This window comes from Vombatus ursinus, unplaced genomic scaffold, assembly GCF_900497805.2.
Source record: "Vombatus ursinus unplaced genomic scaffold, bare-nosed wombat genome assembly UNPS02014780.1, whole genome shotgun sequence".
Taxonomy (NCBI): domain Eukaryota; kingdom Metazoa; phylum Chordata; class Mammalia; order Diprotodontia; family Vombatidae; genus Vombatus; species Vombatus ursinus.
This window is the reverse complement of record NW_020954558.1, coordinates 928,753-942,509: the sequence shown is the minus strand read 5'-3', so window position 1 is coordinate 942,509 and position 13,757 is coordinate 928,753. Positions and strand designations below refer to the sequence as shown.

The 13,757-nt window shown below is 40.9% G+C and overlaps 1 pseudogene; it reads right to left on the bottom strand.

The window, feature by feature from the left end:
• Positions 1-3,702: 3,702 nt before the first annotated feature.
• On the bottom strand, positions 3,703-6,050 carry LOC114046041 (annotated as a pseudogene).
• Between the last annotated feature and the right edge of the window lie 7,707 nt (positions 6,051-13,757).

Here is a 13,757-nt window from a genome sequence, read left to right as displayed (position 1 = left end):
TTGGCCAGTGTCCTTCCAGAACCTCAATTTTAAGGAAAGTACTCAGGTCAGCCATGTCTAATTGCCCGAGTTCACTCAGGATTTAATCCCAAGTATTCCATTTTCTGGTTCTGGACATGGAGAACTTCCCTCAAGGAACTACATTTTTTATTTAGTATGGTGGTTGAGATTCATACATTAAATATCCACACAAATAGACACCCCCCTCCCCCACAGAAAACATCATTGCCACCTCAACATTGTTGGTTGGACAGTACAGATCCATATCTCCTATATACAGAGCAGAGGTCCATTAGAATGTGAAGTGTCTGACTGTAAAGGTCCATCCAAGATTATGTTATGTCCATTTCCAGAATTACTTTCAGAATATAATGCTTTGCAAATATCCCTTTAGTTTAAGTCTGAACAGCAAGAAATTCCCTCAAGAAGCTATGTTGATTTATTTTGCAGATTGTGTATCAACCACTCATATTCATGAACATATTACCAACAAATACACACACAAACACATAAAAATGAGGGCCTACATTGTTGGGCTGAAAGGGACTAGACTTGATGATACATGAAGTAAGATACAGAGCCGAGGCTCTTTAGAGCCTCATATTCCTTAGGGAATATGCATTGTATGGCACTAAATAAGTGGGTAGTATTTAGGTAGTATTGTCATTCTTTACATATTGGTCTGATCTGCCAATGAGAAATAACAATATTTCTCCAATTATTTAGATTTGTAGTTATTTCAACAAAGAGTGTTTTATAGTGAGATCCATATAGTCTCTTGGTGAATCTGAATCTTGATAGGTATACTCTCAAATATTTTATAGTTCTTATAGTTACTTGAATGTACTTTTTTTTATCTCTTCCTGCTATATTTTGTTGATTTTATAGAGTAATAATGATTTATATGATTTTATCATATATCTTGTAACTTTGCTGAAGTTATTATTTCAATTGGTTTTTGTTGTCTCTCTGCAGTTCCAAAAGTACACCATCATATCAACTCAAAAGAGATAATTTTGTTTTTTCTCTGCTCATGCATATTCTATTTCTATTTCTTGCTTCATTGCTCTCGCTACCATTTCTAACACTATGTTAAATAGTGGCGGTGATAATGGGGATCCTTGTTTTACCCCTGATCTTACTGGAAAGAAATCTATTTCAGTACCTTTCAGGAAAGGTCCATTGATTTATATGATTTCTAGAGTCTTTTAATAAAGAAGGGTTACTTGGTTTAGTCAAAAGCTTTTCCAGTATCTATTGATATTATCATATGGTTTTTAGTATTTGTATTATTAACGTGACTTATTATATCTATAGTCTTCCTTATGTTGATCCAACCCTGCAGCCTGTTCATAGCATATGGTCTTATAATATGTTGTTATAGCCTTCTTGATAATATTTTATTTATCATTTTTGTGTCAAAATTCATTAAGGTTGCTGGTCTTTAGATTGCTTTCTCTATTTTGTTTCTCCTTGGTTTAGTTATCAAGACCTTATTTACATCAGAGAAAAATATTATAAGGGTGCCTTTTCGTATTATTGCTAACATTTTATGTATTATTGGAATTAATTGTTCTTGGAATGATTGATAGAATTTACTTGTGTATCCATCTGATCCTGGAGGTTAGTTTTACTCTGGAAGCTCCTTCACGTGTTATGAAATTTCTTTTTACTGCTAATGGGTCATTGAAACAGTTCATTTCTTTTTTATTTACCTGAGCATTTGGTATTTTTGTTATTTTTTCTGTATTGTCTCTAAATTATCAGTATGTTGGCATATATCTGTGCAAAATGATTTCTATTGGGTGTGGACAGTTTATGATATGTTTTGTATAACTCTAAATGGAATCCAGGGTAGTTGGACCAATTCACTACCCCATCAAGAGAGTACTAGTGTTCCTATATTTGTACAGTATCTCCAAGATTGGCTGCTGCCATTTTTTGTCATTTTCACCAATTTGCAAAGCATAAAGTATAACCTGAGTGGTTTTAATTTGCATTTCTCTTACTATCAGTGACTTGGATTATGTTTTCATGTGGTCATTTATACTTTACAGTTCTTTCAAAAATTGTTCACTTCTATTGACCTATTTATCTATTTGAGAATGGCTCTTGGTATTAAATGTGTGTTAATTATCTAAGAATTTAGGCTATTAAACATTTATTAGTGATATTTGATGAAATATTTTCTCCACCATTTCTCTTCCCTTTATTCTGATAGGTACACAGATAAAACATTTAAGGACTTAGTACTAAGAATGTGTTTCCAGAGTCAGACAGCTGGTAAGTGTCTGAGGCCAGATTTCAATTCAGCAGATAGAGCACTGGGACTAGTGACAGGAAGAATCTTCTTCCTGAATTGAAATCTACAAAGCCACCCCTATAACCCCTAAGACCTACTTCACTATACCATATGCTTATCAAACAATGAGCATTATTTCTCTCCCCTTTGCTGTAAAATATAAATAGATAGCATTTATATAGTATTTCAAGGTTTGTAAAGCACTTTAAAAATATTATCTCACTTTATACTCACAAGCCTGGAAACTAAGTGCTATTACCCCCATTTTACAGATGAGGATCCTGAGGTAAGCATTAAGTGACTTGTCCACAGGATCACAAGGCTATTAAGTGTCTGAGAACACATTTTATCTCACGTCTTTCTCACTCTGTTGGAAAGTGGTCTATCCACTGTGCCACCTAGCTGTCTCTAATGAAGCTACAGGGCAGGGTCTGCTAATGGCAATTTGTCTTTCCAAAAAAAAAAAAAAAGTTTCAAATGCATCTGCAAGATGACACATGATAAGGGCTTATTCTAGCTTGAAAACAGCTTCCTGCTGAGCCATCTCATAAGTGCAATAGACTCTAATGTGTGAAGAACTGAACAGAAGATACTGAGTGAATATTAAATTGTTTTCTCCACCTCTAGGGTGGGTTTCAGATTCTGGAGCCTGGCTGAGGAGGCTAAAGGTGAATCTGAAAATCTGCCAGGTACAAGCATGAACACTTTAGTCTTTGTGAACCCATGATCACCAATGCAAGGGAGAGGATCTTAAATCCAGCCAAGCACAGGAAGAGCTGGCTCCTATCACTAACAGCCATGGGGTGAGGCCTATTCTTCCTCCCTTCCCTTCTCTCTGCTTTGCTCCCTCAACTAGGTACACTCTTAAAGATTCTAAAGCAGAGACCTGGTGCCATAATGCCATCTACTCCCCTACCTTCTTGAGGGCTCCTAAAAGAGAGGGAGCAGCTATAACACACACCAGAGATGGGATTTGTCCTGTAGAAAAATGGAAAGCTGCTGGACACAGATCTGGAAATTTGTATGACCACACCCCTTCTGCTGAGATATAAAGTTCTTGTTGTCAGGTGTGATTAAATTGGAAAAATAACACATGTATCAGGCAGTGGTAGTTTTCTTTTTTTTTCCATATTAAACTGTTTTAGTGGTCTCAAAATTCTGTGACAGATTTTTGGTCAAGTTGTTTTCATTTAAAAATTACTGATTTTAAAAATTAATAACTTAAAACTGCCACGAAACAAATGGTCTACAAAACATTCCTTTCTTCCTGAAGCTTTTATGATGCATTGTAATCATTAACCAGTCTTTTGCTATTAAACTTAAACGGTCAATTGAGACAAATAGTTCTGAGACTATTCTTCCACCACTGATTAAGACTGGGTGGCAGGTGTTGTACAGAATATTTGTTTAGCCTTCTAGGCCTTCTGGGCAGATTTGGTGACCTTGCCAGCTCCAGCAGACTTCTTGTCAACTGCCTTGATGACACCAACTGCAACAGTCTGCCTCATATCACGAATAGCAAAATGACCCAGAAGAAAATAATTGGAGAAGCTCTCCACACACATGGGCTTGCCTAAAACCATGTTAACAAAGGCAGCATCACTGGATTTCAGGAATTTAGGGCCATCTTCCAGCTTTTTACCAGAATGGCGATCAGTTTCTCCTTCAATCCAGCAAACTTGCAAGCAATGTGAGCAGTGTAACAATGCAGAACAGGTATATCTCCTGCACTGATTTGGCATGGATGGTTCAGGATAATGACCTGTGCAGTGAAGCTAGCTGCTTTCATAGGTGGGTCATTCTTGTTATAACCAGCCACATTACCACAGTGGATGTCTTTGACAGACATGTTCTTGACATTGAAACCAACGTTATCCCCTGGCAGAGCCTCACTCAAAGCTTCATGGTGCATTTCAACAGACTTTACTTCATTGTAACATTGACTGGGGCAAAGGTGATCAACATGCCTGCTTTTAGAACACCAGTTTCCACTTGGTAACAGGTACAGTACCAATACCACCAATCTTGTAGATATCTTGGAGGGGGTAAACAAAGGGATTTGTCAGTTGGACGAGTTGGTGGCAGGATGCAATCCAAAGCTTCAAGCAGTGTAGTTCCATTAACATTACCATCCTTATGAGTGACTTTCCATCCCTTGAACGAAGGCATATTAGTACTTGGCTCCAGCATGTTGTCACCATTCCAACCTGAAATTGGCACAAAAGCTACTGTGTCAGGGTTGTAGCCAATTTTCTTAATATAAGTACTGACTTCCTGGACAAATTCCTCATATCTCTTCTGGCTATAGGGGGCTCAGTGGAATCCATTTTGTTTACACCAACAATCATTTGTTTTACACCTAGTGTGTATGCCAGAAGAACATGCTCACAGTCTGCCCATTCCTTGAGATACCAACTTCAAATCTGTCAACACCAGCAGCAACGATCAGGCCAGCACAGTCAGCCTGAGATGTGCCTGTAATCATGTTCTTGATAAAGTCTCTGTGTCTTGGAGCATCAATAACGGTCACAGAGTACTTGCTGGTCTCAAATTTCCACAGGGAGATAGTGATACCTTGCTCATGTTTCACCTTCAGATTATTCAAGTCCCAGGTATATTTGAAGGAGCCCTTTCCCATCTCAGCAGCCTCCTTCTTGAACTTCTCAATGGTTCTCCTATCAATTCCACCACATTTGTAGATGAGGTGGCCAGTAGCAGTGGCCTGCCAGAGTCTATGTGCCCAATGACATCAATGTTAATGTCAGTCTCTTCTGTGCCATTTTTTGTGGAGGTTTAGTGATGGTTTTCATAACACATGTGTTCTGGCAGCAAACACATTGCAAAAAGTGCAATGGTAGTTTTCAAAGCCTGGACAGTTCTTTTGCTTTCTCCATCTGTTGTTTAAGAGAAGTGCAGACAATCCAGTTCATCAGGAGAACAGAGCACATGGTGAACAGTGTGCCATTGCCTTCTACTAAACTAAAGGCTTTTTCACCTAAATCCTTATGTCTAAAAAAAATTGCAGAAATACTCCTTCCTGTGCTCCACAGAGAAGCCCAGGATCTCCACATGATGTGGATTCTCTAACAAAGGACTAAATTTCCCCAGAGCAGTGAGCCTTGTAGTGAGCAGCAAGGAGGCTTTGGAGCAGGGTTTTCCTCAGTAAACTGCTCAGCAGGATGGGCACTGGCCTCTGCTGCTTCCAGTCTTTGCACAGATCATATCTGTGCTCATTACAAGGGAAGTTGAGTTCATCTAAACCATCAATGATGAACAGAAGTCTCTCTGGCTGGGACATGATCTCTGTCGTGGGAGCCTGTGTTCCAGGACAATCACTGGCAATTAAATCAGCAAAACTGATTTCTCTCTCTCCTAATGGGCTCAGTTCTCTGCAAGTGAGATAGAAAACATAGTCGAACCTGTCCTGGTAGAGTTTTCCCTCTGCCCAGTCCAACATCACCTTTCTGGCCAGGGTGGTCTTCCCAATACCAGCAGCCCCCTGCAGTGCAATAGTGTGGGGTTGCATGCCTATCTTTTGATCAGGATCAAATAAAGTTGACACCTCTGTAAACTGTCCTTGCTCCTGCATGGCCTCAACATGTTCCCATCCTTGGACTAGGAGCTCATGCTGTTTCTGCTCCTTGTAATGGTACTCCAGAAGCAGCAGCAGCTGTGTGAATTGGTAAAAGAGTTCATAGTCCCCAAGAGGAGAGTTCCTGGCCCTCATGAACTGGAATTTCTCTTTCATTCTTGGTACTTATTTCTTTCATCTAAAGTCATAACAAATATAACACAGAGATGTTCAAGATTAAGTCTGCTGGGGTGTCTTTGGGAAAAGTCCTTCAGATGATGATTTGTCCATCATTGCTCCCAGAGTCCACATGGAGGTGAAGTGCTACTCTGGTTCTGCCCTCCCCTTATATCTTCTGGTGTCTAAGGTAAACCCTCAACCCCTGTCAAACTTCAGCTTAACCCATCTTTCTGAAACACAGCCTTGACAACATCACATCCCTGATTATATGCCCTCAGTCTCTCTTTCCAAGCTCATACTAGAATTCAAGACCTTCCTACTTGTCCATACCTATTTCCTCCCAGCTTCTCAAAACACACAATGAGCTTCCTACCCTCCACTGCTTGGTTCATGCTATGCTACCCAAGTCAACAATTCAACTCCAGAAAAAAATTTATTAAATACTTATAACATGGCAGATACTCTGCTAAGAGCTAGGGGTATGAAGAAAGACAAAAATAGTCCCTGTCTTCAATAAGCTCACAATCTCACAAGGGGAGCAAGATGCAAACAATTATGTTCAAACAAGATATATACAGGATAAATAGGAGATAATCTTATCAGGAAAGCACTAACATAGGGGGCCTTGGGAAAGGCCTGTTATACAAGGTAGGATTTTAGTTGAGATTTTAAGGAAGCCAAGGAAGCCTGGAGATGGTGATTAGGAGGAATAGAATTCCAGGCGTAAGAAACAGTCGCTGACAATGCAGTCAGCAATTGGAAAGTCTTGTGCTCACCACAAACTATCTCTTCTCCTCTATCAAAATTCTGTGAGTTCCTCAAGCCCCAAGACAAATCCCACCATCTTGTGAGGTTTCTTCTGATCATCCCAGCTGCACGTGATTTTTCAGCTTCTACAGACTTCCTTTTTATTACACTCATTTGTGTCTCCTCACTGACTCCCTTATACTGATTTTTACTCTTTGATGACAATGTCTCTGTGCTATAATCACAGAATTAATGGAGTTGCAAAGTGTCCTGAAAGGTTATCAAACCAAGTATTTGCTTGGAAGAGTCATTTATTTTCATCTCAATGAAATGCCTATGGTGTACAAAGCACTGTAGAAAGTTTCTATAATATCCCCAACAAAAGCTTGTCTAAGCTTTTCATAATGACCTCCAGCGATGGGAACTCACCACATAACAAGACTGCTCCTCACTCTTTTGACAGCTCTAAATAGCTGGAAGTCCTTTCTTTCACTAAGCTGAGACCTGCTTTCCAGTACCTTCTAGCCCCTGGTCTTAGTTCTCTCTTCCAGAGTGGCTTCATTCCTCTCCAGTCTACACTCTGAATTTCCTCCACCACACCTCAGGAATCATTTCTTCCTGGAAGCTTTTCCAGCCAAGGAATTAACACAATGGAAGCACCCTCCACTTTCCAGGCCTTTTCCTCAGAATGAATGGCTCCTCCAAAAACTTCCTTTGAAGGAAGGCACTCAGGCTAGCCACTTCTTCATTTCCCTCTAGGCTGCTTTCAGAATTTTCTCTGCCATGCACCAAGGCAGGTATCTCTCCCCAAACCCAACTTTTCAGTTTATTTTCATGTATCTTCTTCCCGTATTAGAGTATAAGCTCCTCAAGGGAAGACTCTTTCTTTCTACTTTTATTTGTTATTCCCAGCCTACACAGTGGCATACAGCAAGCACATAGCAAGCACATAATAGATGCCTGTTGACTGACTGACACATGATAAGCCTGAGCCCTTTCCCAAAGGGTTTAAATATTCTACCTCCTCATGTAACACCCAAATCTATATATCCAGCTCTAGTCTCTCTCCTGAGCTCCAGTACATCACCAACTGCCTATTGCACAGTTCACATTGAATTTCCTGAATTTCTCTAGGAATCCCAAACCCAACAATTCACAACTGAACCAATTATCTTTTTTCCAAACTTATCCCTCTTCCAACCTTCCCCATTCTGTTGAGTACATCACCATCCTTTTATCCATGTAGTTTTGCTACCCCAGTGTCATCCCTCCACTACACTGTCCCTCCCCTTACATGTTCAAGAAATTGCCAAGTCTTGTCAGTTCTACTTCTTTAACATTTTGCACGTTTGTCAACTTCTCCCTACTCACATGACAATGCCCTCATTCAGGTCCTATGTTAGGGTTGATCAAACTTTAACTTCTATAATGCTTTCCATTAGTCTCATCCCTAAAGTTCTACATACTCTTTTCTTATTGTATATAGAAGGATATGATTTGCATTTTAGAATTGGGTAACTACAAGGGCTATTCTTCCTCACCCTAAGGGATATAAATAGATCAATATCACTTGCTGTAGAATATATACACATGCCTATGCACAGGACCACCTACATTAGTAAATGAAGCCTTTATTCCCCAATTAGGATTCTTGTGTTTTAGAAGTCTGTCCACCCCCAGCCCCAACCCCATCCCACTGAATCAGAGTTAACATTCACATACAGAATTTTAAGAGAAAAACAAAAGAAAAACAAAAGCCACAAACACATCTATAAGGCATTTGCTCCAACATTTTAAGAGGATGATCCCATACTACTCTTCTGGCACTTGCCAAATAATTATCATGGATCCAGGAGGAGCTAACTTTCCCTTGCTTTGTTTGCATTCACTCCTAGAATCAGCAGAGAAAGTCTCCCTTTCTATGCCTAAGAATAATCCCTTAGATAATGTATCTACCTGTACCCAGGCTTCACAGAGATGACTATACATATCTCCCTTATTAGCAACCTTGAGTGAGTCAGGAAGTATTCCATTTTCATACTTTCATCTCCTTCAACCAATCACTGTGCTCAACAAATTCCCAAAGCACAGATCTGAAAGCAGAGGGAGCAGATGATCCCACAAATCACTGTATCAACCCTGGAAAAGGAGGGAGAGTCTGTAAAACACAGAGCTGGGGCCCTTCCTGTACAAAAAGGAAAGTTTGTATGCCATCTTTGGAGCTCCCACAACTATGTAATCACAGGAAATGCCAAACCATCACCCCAGTCTGAACACAGAGTTGGAGGCCTGTAGCTTCCCAGACTTTCTCTAGATAACTGTAAGGAGTATCCTTTAGCAAATCTCTTTTGAACATTGACATCTCATGAGCGTGTTTCCCTTTTTCCTCCCTCTTTCACATACATGGCTACAACATAATCACTCATTTGGTCTGATCAAGTCATTCTTCTCATCAATAAATTCCAGCAGTTCTCTGTTACCTCTAGCATCAATACAGTATAGTTTTGACCATTTCACCTTATTACTAAATAAAGGCACTAGCAGTATTTTTCCATCTTGTCCTCTTCGAAGGGCGTATTATCTGTTTTAACCCACAAAACTTCACTTAATGGTTGGGGAAGTCTTCCAGGTTCTTTTGGCACATTCCCTTAAATTTTACAGAAGGGGCCTCATTAATAGACAATCTGAGGTCTAGGGTGACAGATGAAAAAATGAACTGAGCCTTGTTTTGCCCACAGCCACTCCTATTACCTTCTACATACTTTCCCCTTCTTCATGATTTTTCTTGCTTCTTGGAGTGTTTTCAGTCTTAGTCCTTCTGTAGATAAGAATAAATAGGGCAAATAACCTAAGAAGGGCTCAGCAAAGTATTTAAAGCAATACAAAAGAATGACTTCAGGACCAGCTCTCTATGCAATATGGAAACCCCTAACTGCCTCCAGGTTGGACTAGGTTCATTTCCAACTCCAATAGCCAGTGAAATTTTGTAAAACATTCAAGGGCCACTAGGGGTGCAGTGATCATAATGCTGGCCCTGGAGTCAGGAAGGCTCATTTTCCTGAGTTCAAATTCAGCCTCGGACCCTGTATGCTTAGGTTTCCCTATCTGTAAAATGACCTGGAGAAGGAAGTAGCAAACCACTCTAGTATCTTTGCCAGGAAAACCCCAAGTGAGGTCATAAAGAGTCAGACACCATTGAAAACAATGAAAAACAACCAGCTCACCTAAAGGATGGTCAGAAGGCCAAAGTACGTGTTTTTTAAAATGCTTTGCAAAGTTTAATGTGCTGTAAACATGTCATTTATCATTATCAGTCATTCGCGTCTTTTTCAAGATACAAAGTCCCAAGAAAAGTCACCAAATCACTAGCTTGTTTGTGATATATAAACACATATTATATATGTATATGTATATACACATACATGCACAACACATATACACTATGTAAATGTACATATATATGTATAATTCCTTTATATTCAATGTTCTGCAGTCTACTGAACTACTGAAGAGGTAGATAAGATCGCTGTTTTTTATAATTAAATAACAGTTAGTCTATGAGCTCATCTTCTGCAGAAGAGTCTTCAGAACAACCCCAGTGTTGCCATGAACCCTCTTTTTCTGGCTGCTAGAAAGGGGAAATCAGCCTTCAAAAAGAGCCTTATAATCTTATGATTATTTTATTCCTACAAATGTATATGTCTTACTCTAAATTATCTGCTACTAAATGATAAAGTCTCATCAGTCTATAAATTTGCTAAATCAATTATCTATGTTAGTCTGACTTAGCTGTTAGGCTAAACTCACTAAAGAAGTGAGCTTAATGTTATAATCAAACTAAAAATAAATCAAAGTAATCAATATTACCTAATTCCCTTTTTACTACTCTGAACTCAGCACAGAGTCCAGGGAATTGTCTCAAATTCAACAGTCTAATCATACTCTTCCTGGGACATTTTCCTTGTGTGAGATACAATACCTGATCAAAGCCTGACCCATTCCATTTCATCTTCTCCTTTTCTCAACCATAGCTGAAATCTCCTCTATCAGTTCCATTTTCCCAGATCCACCATCTCCCCTTCTCTTCAATTCTTTCCCTCAACTATGGTGTTTCTTGAATACTCTCTTGCCTCCAGCAAATTCTTCTCAAGGCCCAAATGCTCTTCCTGGAGGGTCTTTTTAAAAAAATCACAAAATAGTAGCTTCTAAATAATTTCTATGTTATTGCCTTGTAAATCTTGTTCCCCCACCTCAACTCCTTTTATTTCTATTGCATCTCTCTTTTAAAAATATCATTTTCTGTGGGTAGAGAGGATAGTATTGACTCATGTTGAATTTTACCAAATCTTTAGTTATGTGATCTATTTCTGTCCCCTATCTTTCTTCCCCATTTACTATGAAATCTACTTTCGGGATTGATGCCCTCCCACCTTCCTGGATGATCTCCAGGGCTTCAAACACCAAAAATGTCTGCAAATTATATTCATTGTACAGTTTTAATCTCCCATCACTGGAGAACTCATGGCAAATGGGAAAGGTAGGGATGGAGGAGAGAGTGAAAAGGAAGGAAGGAAAGAATGAAGAATTTTTAAAAATAATTATTTCTATTTTTTTTTCCAATTTGGGGAAACTTTGTACTTTGTATTCAGGAAAGGAAAGAAGGAAGAAGGGAGGAAAGAAGGAAGTTAGGAAGGGAGAAGGAAGGAAGGAAGGAAGGAAAGAAGGAAAGAAGGAAAGGAGGGAGGGAGGGAGAGAGAGTAGGGGAGAGGGTGGGAACTTGGCGGAATATAGAGGTGGGAGAGGGAAGGCCCAGCCTGCAGGCGGACCCTTTACACTGCAGTCCTTCCTCTTTGGCTCGCTCTCACAGTTCCCTCAGGCCCATCTTCTCCCAGATGCTCAGAGCCAGCTCCCAGGCCTCCTGCTTCCCAAGAAAAGTGACTTGGAGCTCGGCCGTTTCTGTGCTACCCGCCCCCTCCCTGGGGGATGTCCGGCCTGGTTGGGTGGTCCTTTAGGTATGGCTTGAATTCTTCAGCTCCTCCGGCGTCAGGTACTCCAAGTGCCGAACCAACCTACAGCGGACACACTCCGCCATCGGGGCCCCCTCGGCCTTCCCCAGGTCCCGGCTCCCACCTAGTACTCCTCGGGGCCGCTGTGGGTATCCCCTCAAGTCACCAGACCTCTGACGTCTTTAATTTCGTCCTCCATGTGAAGAGAGGCCTCGGGGTTCGCTTCGGGGTCTCCATGCTTTTCTCCCCGCGCCCTCTCCCTCAAAGATCAGCCTTTTTTCCACCGGTCCCTATTCGGGGCTCCCAGATCCCGAGCCTGCCAGAGACTACCTAGGACAAGAGCAAAAGGAAAGGGAAAGTAAAGTGATGCAGGGGTGGACAGCATCCAGGGCTTGGCCACGCCCCCTGGTACTCGGAGCCAATGAGCAAGGACACAAGGACAGGGCGCAGCCCGCCGGCCTTTGAGTTTCCTCCTAGACTGAGGGCCAAACCTGAGGAAGAGGAGCCTGATTGAGCTCAGAGGCGGGGCTTTTTTTTTTTTTTTTACTGTTAACTTTTAATGGACTGGATGACTTCCAGCCGCTGGTCAGAGGAGCCGGGGCCCCTGACGATGGGACTGGGGAGTTGAGCCCATAAGCCACCCTTCCCCCTAACACTCCAGGCCAGACATTTTCATTTTCCCTTTTTCTAGACTAGCCTCCTGCTTATATCTACTTAGTGACTTGGCATCGGAGAACCTGGATTCGTGTTCCACCTAGGACTGTTATTTGCCTTAAACAAGTCACTTCACCTTCATAGACTTCAGTTTCCAAATCTGTAAAATGCAGGACAATAGTTAGAGTAAATGGCCTCTGAGGTCCCTGCCTTTTTACAGATGAAGCATTTAGCCCAACGCCTGCCACATTGGAGCAGGCAAGGGCTTAATAAATGTTTATTGACAATACTAGCGAGGATATGACAGCGACATATCTCAAGAATTTTACACTATAACCTGGTGGGATTTAAACCAGGAATGCAGAGTTGGTTCAATATTAGGAAAACTATCAACATAATTGACTGTATCAATAACAAAACCAAAAGAAATCACATGATTATCTCAATAGATGCAGAAAAAGCCTTTGAAAAATACAAAACCCATTTTAATAACACTAGAGATCATAGGAATATATGGAGCTTTCCTTAAAATAGGTAATTCATCCATCGCTCAACGTCATGCATTTTCATTGGCTGTCTCCCAAGCCAGGAATTCTTTCCCTCCTCATCTCCACTTCCAGGCTACTCTGGCTTCTTTCAGGTCCCAGCTACAATTTTATCTTCTGTCAGAAGGCTTTCCATGTCCCTCTTAACAGTAGTGCTTTCCCTAGCTTAACATCTCCGTTTCCCCCTGTATATATCTTATTTGTACACAGTTATTTGCATATTAACTTCTCTCATTAGACTTTGAGTTCCTTAAGAGCAAAGACTAGAGTTGTTTGTTTTGTTTTGGCCTTTGTATCCTCAATAGTTGGCAAATAGTAGGTGCTTAATAAGTGATTATTGACCTGATTCCAGTTGATCTGGCCATAAATCTTTCCCTGAAGTCCTTGAGTTCATTCCAGCACAACCCCTGCCCCCAACTCCATGGAGAGATTGGGAAACTAGGGAAGGACTTCGAGAGTGGTTAACAGGGAGGGAGGAGATATAAATCTGGGAGGCAGAGGTGAAGAAAAAGATTCCAGGGAGGAAAGGACAGATGTGGGAAAGGATAAAAAAAAAAGATGAGTGAGAAAAGGTAAGGGGGCACAGAGAGAATAGGGGTCACAGGGGAAGAAATGAGCAAGGAAGGGGAAAAGATGGGACCTAAAAGAAGGGCCAAGGGAGCGCTCGGGTGAGAGAGGGAAGCTGCAATCCGTAGGGAGACCCTTCTCCTGCAGTCCTGCTGCCCTTGCTCGCTCCCGCAGCTCCCTCCGAG